The sequence below is a fragment of the Octodon degus genome, unplaced genomic scaffold (genome assembly GCF_000260255.1).
Source record: "Octodon degus isolate 3935 unplaced genomic scaffold, OctDeg1.0 scaffold00216, whole genome shotgun sequence".
NCBI lineage: Eukaryota > Metazoa > Chordata > Mammalia > Rodentia > Octodontidae > Octodon > Octodon degus.
This window is the reverse complement of record NW_004524792.1, coordinates 2362070-2370276: the sequence shown is the minus strand read 5'-3', so window position 1 is coordinate 2370276 and position 8207 is coordinate 2362070.

Sequence of the window (8207 nt, the reverse complement as noted above, 5' to 3'; positions counted from 1 at the left end):
ATAGGCTTGTTGATTTTATTGTTTAGCCTGTACTTACTTAAATTTTTCTTTGGCCTTGTCTCCTGAAAATTTAAAGATATATGCCTACCTATAACAAGAGCACATGATGTCTATTGAAGGTGTTTAGATAGACCCTCTAGAGAGTGTCTCTCGCTGCCAATCACATCTATGACCACCTTCAGCCTGAAGTAGCCAGAATGGCCATCACACCCTGCTCCCTCATAGCAGCTCAAAATCACTCTTCAAAGGGTATAAACAGCTAAGTTAGGTAAAAATACTATAGGCAGTCAGGTAAGACTAGGCTCTCCAGTGAGTCAAGTCAAAAGGTAAAAATGTAGCACAACTGTGAACAGGACATACAAGTTATAGTCCAGGCCTCAGAATAACAATGAAAGGGCCGGGCCTACATACTCCTCACTGGAAGTTAATTTTCCCAACACTGGCAAACACCATTGGGTCAGAACCCTTTGTGTGGAGAATTAACTATTGATCAACATGTAACACCCAGTTCAACTGAATCAGTAAGGTTCTGGTTGTGGAATGCCCACCTGAGGATTGTTGCCAAAAGCATAAAATGGAGAACTTTAGGAAAAGAGGATGTACTGTTGATTCTCCTAGAGAAGCTTTTCATGCTGATTTTCCTGATATGAAATTAGCTGTTATCATCAGAGGGGCTTAGGTTCTTGATGTCCCCAAGGATAATGGCAGTTCTTTTGGGGAAACTCCAGTGCTTACCTTGAGCATCACTTCCTAGCTCTAGTGCAGATCCCTCAGCCTGATGGCCTATGCTCCTGCAGACTTTGTAGCTTCCACCACTCACCTTTGGGGCTTCCCAGTGCAGATCCTTGAAATAGATTTGTCTGAGATATTGCCACAGACAATAGGTCTTCAACTGGACTCCTGCAGGACATTGATGTGGGATTTACACACTCACCTGGATTCTTTGGGTCTCTAGTGCCTGGGAAGTTCTCTTATACTTTTTTGCCTTTGACTTTTTTAGTGAAAATTATAAAATTATGCCATAAATTATGTGGTCTGTACTAAATGTATTACCTGGTAAGCCCTGACTACATCAGAGACCCCCTAACTGTCTCTTTCCCAGACCGTGGTATGACCACTGAAAACTAAAGCTGCCCAAAGGCCTCATAACTCTCACAATGGAGGGTAAGTCCTTCTCCTTTCTGGTTGTTAGGAGGATCAGTCATTCTACCTTCCTTCTTTCAAAGGACTGATCTTTTTAGCGCCAACTACTATCTTGGGCATTGACAGCAAAGTCTCCAGACCTTTACAAATGCCCTTTATCTGGTGTCCATTTAGTCATTTCCTTTTCTTGAGCTCCTTCTTAGTATACTGACCTGACCCATTTCCCTTTTAGAGTGTGACATCTTAACCAAGTTATCAGTTACTCTGGCCATCCTTGGGACATAACCAGTACTTACAGTCAAGCTAATGTGTTCCTCTCACCATTTGCCCTCAACTCAGCCCCAGGCCCTGGGAATACTTCTGCCCTGTTCCTGGCTTCATCCCAACCACTGGGTAATATCCCTCTCAAGCCAAACAACCCTACCCTGCTCCACAATATCCCCTCACTGATCTGGCTTTGTGGGGATTAAACCCTATCATTTCTCACCTATGGAGACACAGTCTCTTAATCCCCATCAACTGTCTTTATAAAACTCTTGTTTTCCTTTTACAGAAAGCAGATAACAAGTAAAAACTGGTACAAGATCTCCACATTATTTTTATTAGTAGTAGTATTAGTATTTTTGAGACAGGGTCTCACTCTGCAATTCAGGCTAGCCTTGAGCTCACTTTGTAGCCCAGGCTGGTCTCAAATTCACAATAATCTTCCTGCCTCAGCCTCTTGAGTGCTGGGATCACAGGCAATTCCCACTGCACTATTATTAATCAGATTGTCCTTACTATATACCTTTCAGTGCCAAATTCCATATTCTTGCCCTCCACCTACCTATCTACCACTCATTACCCTGCCTAAGATTTAAAACATGCATTTCTCACTGTACCCCTGTGCCTCTCCTCATAGCCTCCCTTTGCATTCCCCTGGATTGACCCAAAAGTTAACCTAGCCCATCTTGCTACAGGATCCCTAGACAGCCCCGTTTTCTTGGTCAGGGCCCTGGCCATGGTTTGCTCTCATTTTTCTCCTCTTCCACCACCACCACCCCAATAATAAGAGGCTCATTCCACTCTGTGTTCCTTAAGTCTGGTACTGGTCACAGAAATTCCCCGGGAAGGCTGACTTCCCTTGATGTTTGATCAGCTATGGTGATGACTGCCTTGGTCACTCACCACAGTCCATTATGGCCCTAAATCCCAACTGGCGATGTTCACTGTGGGCCTTGTTGCTGTTCTCATTTGTCTCACCAAGCATGACAACTATGTCTCTCTGGTGTCTGTGGGAGGCCTTTATTCTTCTATTCCTCCATCCTGCCACCTAGCCTGTCTCCTCAAAAACCTAAAGCCCTTCCACCCCTCTCCTGATCTGCTGAGATACCCAATGTCCAGGCATTTTTACACTATGTAACCTCCTCCCTCCCTGTTCCTTTCAAATCCTGTGATTCCTTTCAAATCCATCTTCTTTCCATTCTTTCACCTTATCTCCTTCCACCCAATGCTGACTCTTCCCTGACAATAGATCTAACTGACCTTGCCCCCCAATAGCCTCTTGAGCCTCCTGCTGCAGCAGCTGCAGCCACTTATCCTCTTCCTTCAGTCTCTTGCTGATCAGATACTCCATCCTGATTCTAATTCTTCTTTTCCTACACATCAAGAGTGAGGCTTTAAGCACTTGCCTGGCAAGCACAAGGGCCTGAGTTCAATCCCCAGTTCCACAAAAAAAAAAAAGACTGAGGCTTTTCTCCAACTCAGGATTGGCAAATTGATTTCACCTACATTCTGCAGGTGCAAAAGTTAAGGTATCTCCTGGGATGGGTCAGGTACTGGGTCTACTACCTTTACTAGCTGGGTAGAGACCTTTCCCACTGGGGCCAACACTAGACAATAGCTTTATCTGGGAGTGTTACATGTACTGGGGAAGGTCTTGTAGATGAACAACTATTGGGGTGCTGTAGATGACCTGGAAGGGTCCTGTCCACTTAGGCTGTAGTCACCAGGTATTTAAATCTTTAAGTAAAACCCATCTGTTAGCTAGGCTATCTCCCTTAGGCTGAGTGTCAAGATAGGGCAGGAGAAGGTTCAAACAAGGCCTCAGCTGTTCTCACCTCCATCCTAGCCAGTATTACCTTTCTGTTTGGCCTTCCCACATCTAGTCTATCAGTAGTGTTGTAGTTTTCATTAGTCAAATTACCCAGGAAGTGTCTAAATCTCTTGGAGTCCAACAAAACCTCAATAACCCCAACCGCTTAAATCATTCAAAAGCTTAGAGAGAGAGAGTGGCCTCCTCAAGTCTCCCCTTGTTAAGCTCATGCTTCAGCTCCAAAAGGACTGGATATCCTTGGATAGCCTAAGGGAGATAGCCTAGCTAACAGATGGGTTTTACTTAAAGATTTAAATCCCTGGTGACTACAACCTAATTGGACAAGACCCTTCCAGGTCATCTACAGCACCCCAATAGCTGTCCATCTACAAGACCCTCCCCAGTACGTGTAACACTCCCAGATAAAGCTATTGTCCAGTGTTGGCCCCATGTAGGGACTTAAGGGACATTTTCACTGGTGATGTCCCAAGGTTTAAAAAAATGCACATCCATAAGACATTAGCAACAGCAGCAGGCAGCACGGAGCAAAGGGTGTAAAAGCACAAGAGAGTCGCTTGCATCTTTATTGTGTAACTCTTATACAGGTTGTTAGCTCATATTTACATTCTTTCATAGTGCTATAACCAGTGCATGTGTGTTTACCTGTGCTAAGTCGTGGTTACATAACTATATCCCACTGTGCACCTGTGTTATACAAATGCAGTCTTGTCCTCAGGTGTCTTTGGATACCCCTGAGCTTTGAAGCAGTCTGTGTGATTTCTCCAAACCCAGTGATAACTTGCCTGTCTCTTCCTTGCAGAAATCACAAGTAAGCTCCCCTGCTTCCCTTGGGCTGACCCTAATTTCAGAAGACACCTGACTGCCCTGTTCCTACCTACCTTACCACTTTCTTCATTGAATCTTCTTTGATTTTCCTTGGTTCAATCCTCAGGCCTCTACCTTCAAGTCATTCCTTACATAGACAAAAGGTCACCTTTTTCAGGACACTACATGACTTCTCCCCAGATGGAGTCAAATTACCCTCCTCTCTGTGCGCTCTTGTCTGGTTAACCCTACTGTTCCTTTTGATATGCTCCAGAGTTGCACCTCTGTCACTCCCCCAACAGACCCTGACTACCTCTATAGCACCCTATAGTCAACTCACTCCCTGTTAAACAGGTCTAATCCTTCCATGGCAGAAATCACTGGCTTTATGTCTCTCTATCTTCAGCTACCTTTAGCAGCATTCCAGTCCCTCCCCAAGTCTGGGTCCTTACTAACCTACATAACATGCCCACACTATCCTATGCCCCAAGAACTCTCTCCCAGTTAAGGTGTCTGTGCCACCCACATTTCCCACATGAAAATCCCTGAGAAGCAGCACCCACCTTCCCTACTCTTTTTTCTTAATAATAACAGAGAAGAATGTCATGCCTGACGACTGAAGCCATTACCATTATCAGAGGAACAAAGCCATGTCCACCTGAACCACCTGAGGAACATGACTAGATCTGCCCCACCCATTCAGGGAAGCACAACCACACTGTCTCTGCCCCAGATTCCTCAAGGCATCTATTCCTTCCCTCCCTTTAAATCCTTTGGTCCACCCTCCACTTCCTGCTGTTTCCTTTTCTTGGAACTCAGCCTGCTCCTATGGAAGTGATTAAACAGTCACAGTTGCTCTTACAGCACTGGTTTGGGTGGTCTCTCTCCTCCCCATGCCTTTAACATATTTAGTCTGTCTCTAAGAGTTGCCAAAGTCCTAACAGTTTCAACATTGCTGAAGAGTCCAAGTTCAAAGAGATTTAAGGCAAACTGTCAGCTGTGAGCCCCTGTAAAAATTAAAAGAAAGTTAAATACCAGCATAAGGAAAATATTCCAAACTCCAAAAGGGGATAGAAAGGGTTAGGACCTAAGCAAGTGCAAAATCCAACAGGATAAACATTAAATCCTACAGTTCTGAATCTAGCACATGGGGCACTCTGTGGTAAAATATGAACTCCACAGGGCCTGGCAGCCCCACTCCTGCAGCACTGCTAATGGTTGTAGCCCCTCATGACTTCTCTATCAGGCTGGCTGTACTCAGTTCCTTACAGCTTTCCTCAGTTATTCCATGTTCTTTGCTTTTCCAACATCCTGAAATCTTTACCGCACCTTTTGCTTCACTCTCATGGCTTCACACACTCTCCTCCTCATACAGGGGAATGAAACTCCCAGCCTGAAAGATACCTGGGCCAAATTCATGTTCTCCAAAATTGAAGGATGAATTTTAGGAACAATGGAGATTAAGAGAAGAATATATTTATTGGGGGAAAGAAAGCTGTCCAAGAGAGAGACAGAAGGAGGACCCAAGAAGTGCTCTTCCAGGGATTTTTACAGAGCAAAACTATGTGGTGAGAAAGCTTTAAGGCAGAGAACATGAGAACTCAACTTACGTGGGTATGAGGTGGGACAAAACTATGGTCAGTCAATAAGGTTACAAGCACCATTGCTGAGGTAAAATTGATTAAATCCAGGACCAAATGAGGAATTGAGTCACGTAACAAGGGGGCATGAATATGGAAAAGTCTCTTCCTGTTGGGGGTTGGGTTAGTGGCTCTTTCAAGGTGACAGATACCTGTTTAGAATATCAATCCCTGATGCCCATCCCTAGGGAAGTATGTGGCTGCATCTCTTGTCTTGAGGTCTGGCCCGTGACAGGAGTGTCTTGTCTTTTCCTAAGTTCCAAAGTCACGTGTCTTCCATATTGTCTCCTTGAGGGCTTGGCCCTGTCTGACTGCCTATAATATTTCTATCTAACTTAGCTGCCTACAACACTGTCATGAGGGACTACACTACCTGGCCTTTCAGGCCTTCTGAAATCTAGATGAATACCTCTATGACCCACAAATCCTGCATATGCATAAAACCAGTACTGTGCAGATGACATCAAAGTCTTCCACCAGCTGAAGAGGTAGCCAGGCTTCCTTCTCTCAGTGCCTGAATGGCTGGCAGCTATTAATGGAATACTGAGGAAGGTCTTGCTTTATCTTGGTCTTAACCATCCAGCAGAAAAGTATAAAAATGAGATATAAAAAGTAGAGCCATATTAGTATGCTGAGCCTTAAAAGGTTCAAGTCAACAACTTCTGACATTGCCAGTTCTGCAGATAGTCCACTACTATTATGGACTATTGAACTATATTGAATTATTTTGCTGGATTCACACACCTTCAATATTTAAATGGCAATGAAATACCCATCTCTGAGAAAACTAAACAAAAAAAGGGGATATAAATGAAGGACCATTTTCTATCTGTATATACAAATAGTTAGGATAGGTATACAACTACTTTCTCTTAATTCAATGAGAAGAAAGACTTATACTAATAGTGTTTAGACAGTATATCATATCTGCATGTTGTACTATGAATAACCACTATGAAGAAAACAATATGCAATGTATTAATTATTGAAATTGCCCTACTATTTGGTTTTGAAACTGTCTCATTGCTATGTGTTTCTCAATAAAATAAATTTTAAAAAAATAGAAATTATATAGGTGATCCCACTCAGGAACATGGTGTCCTGAGGCTCTCTTCTCAAAGCAAAACAACCAAACAAACAAACAAAAATCTTTCTGTCTTTTAAGAGAAAATTTCACTATGCAGTTCAAGTTGGCCAAAAACTCACTTGATAGCCAAGGATGGTCTTGAACTCAGACTAACAGTGATCCTCCTGAGTGCTGAGATTACAGATGTGGGCAACCACAACCAGTTTGCAGACCAAAGCCTCTGAAATTTTAAACTTTTTAAGGGAAGGGTCCTGCTGTTTCCTGTGATACCTGCAAGCCATCTGTTCTAAAGGAAGTACTTAGCTTCATTTTAATTCTAATATTTTAGCTAGGAAACCACCCTCTGCTCCAAGTTTTGCAAGCTCCAACTTTACTGGAATTTCCATTCTAACCTGACTGAAAAAATTTTAAATCATGCTTTTGATTGGACCATGTGCTTTTGATTCTAAAGTTATAGCTGGCTAAAAGCCCCCCAACAGTAAACATGCCACCGACTCAACAGAAATTTCTTCTGCCAGATTATTTAATCATCAACCTTTAATCCTACTCTCCTGCAGACAAATTTTCTGCCAGAGGATAGCAATATGGCCTGGAGTCCAACTGTCTATACAGTCCTTCCCAAATAAGACGTCTTGAGCCTGGTCTTTTCCAGATACTTTACTGTCAATATTCTGGTCTTCTAAGAGCCAACCAGAATCTCTCATCAAGATAAGCTTAAAGCATTCTAAGTCTACGTCTCTTGCTGGTATCTCCAAAGCTTTATAAACTCCTCCCACAAGCCAATTTCAAAGGTGTTTGAACCACATAGGCAGGAAATATCAAAGCAAAAACCACACTTCTCTAGTACTTTAGTAACTTTTCTCATCCCTGAGATACAATACCTACCTGATAGCTACAACATAAAGGAAGAAAAGTTTATTTTGGTTCACAGTTTGTAGAGGCTTCAATTCATACTTCACTATACCCAAGACAGGGGAGCATGTCAGAATAGCATGTCAGAGGAGAAAGAGCTCATGACATGATGACAGGGAACAGACCAGTGAATAAAGGAGGATGGGGGATAAGCCTTCTAAGGTTACACTTCCAGTGCCCAACCACCAGGCTATAACTCCCAAGCTGCATTTAGCTATAAATTCATCAATGAACTTATCCACTGATAAGTTTAGTGGAGGGAAATTTAGATATAAATCATAAAGTATAACATAATAATAAATGTAGACGTGTGATTTAAAATAATCTATTAGCACCACAAATATACATACAGCTGAAATATTCAAAGCATTCTTTCTTCCAGAATAAGATTGACTTAAAGGTTCATAGGTCATGAAATAAGCCAAGGAAATATGGGAGAGAGTGAATGAGGGAGAGAACAACCTGGCTTAGGCAGTATCTAATTTTCCACTGATATCAAAACTTCCCCACATTTTTAAAAAATTTT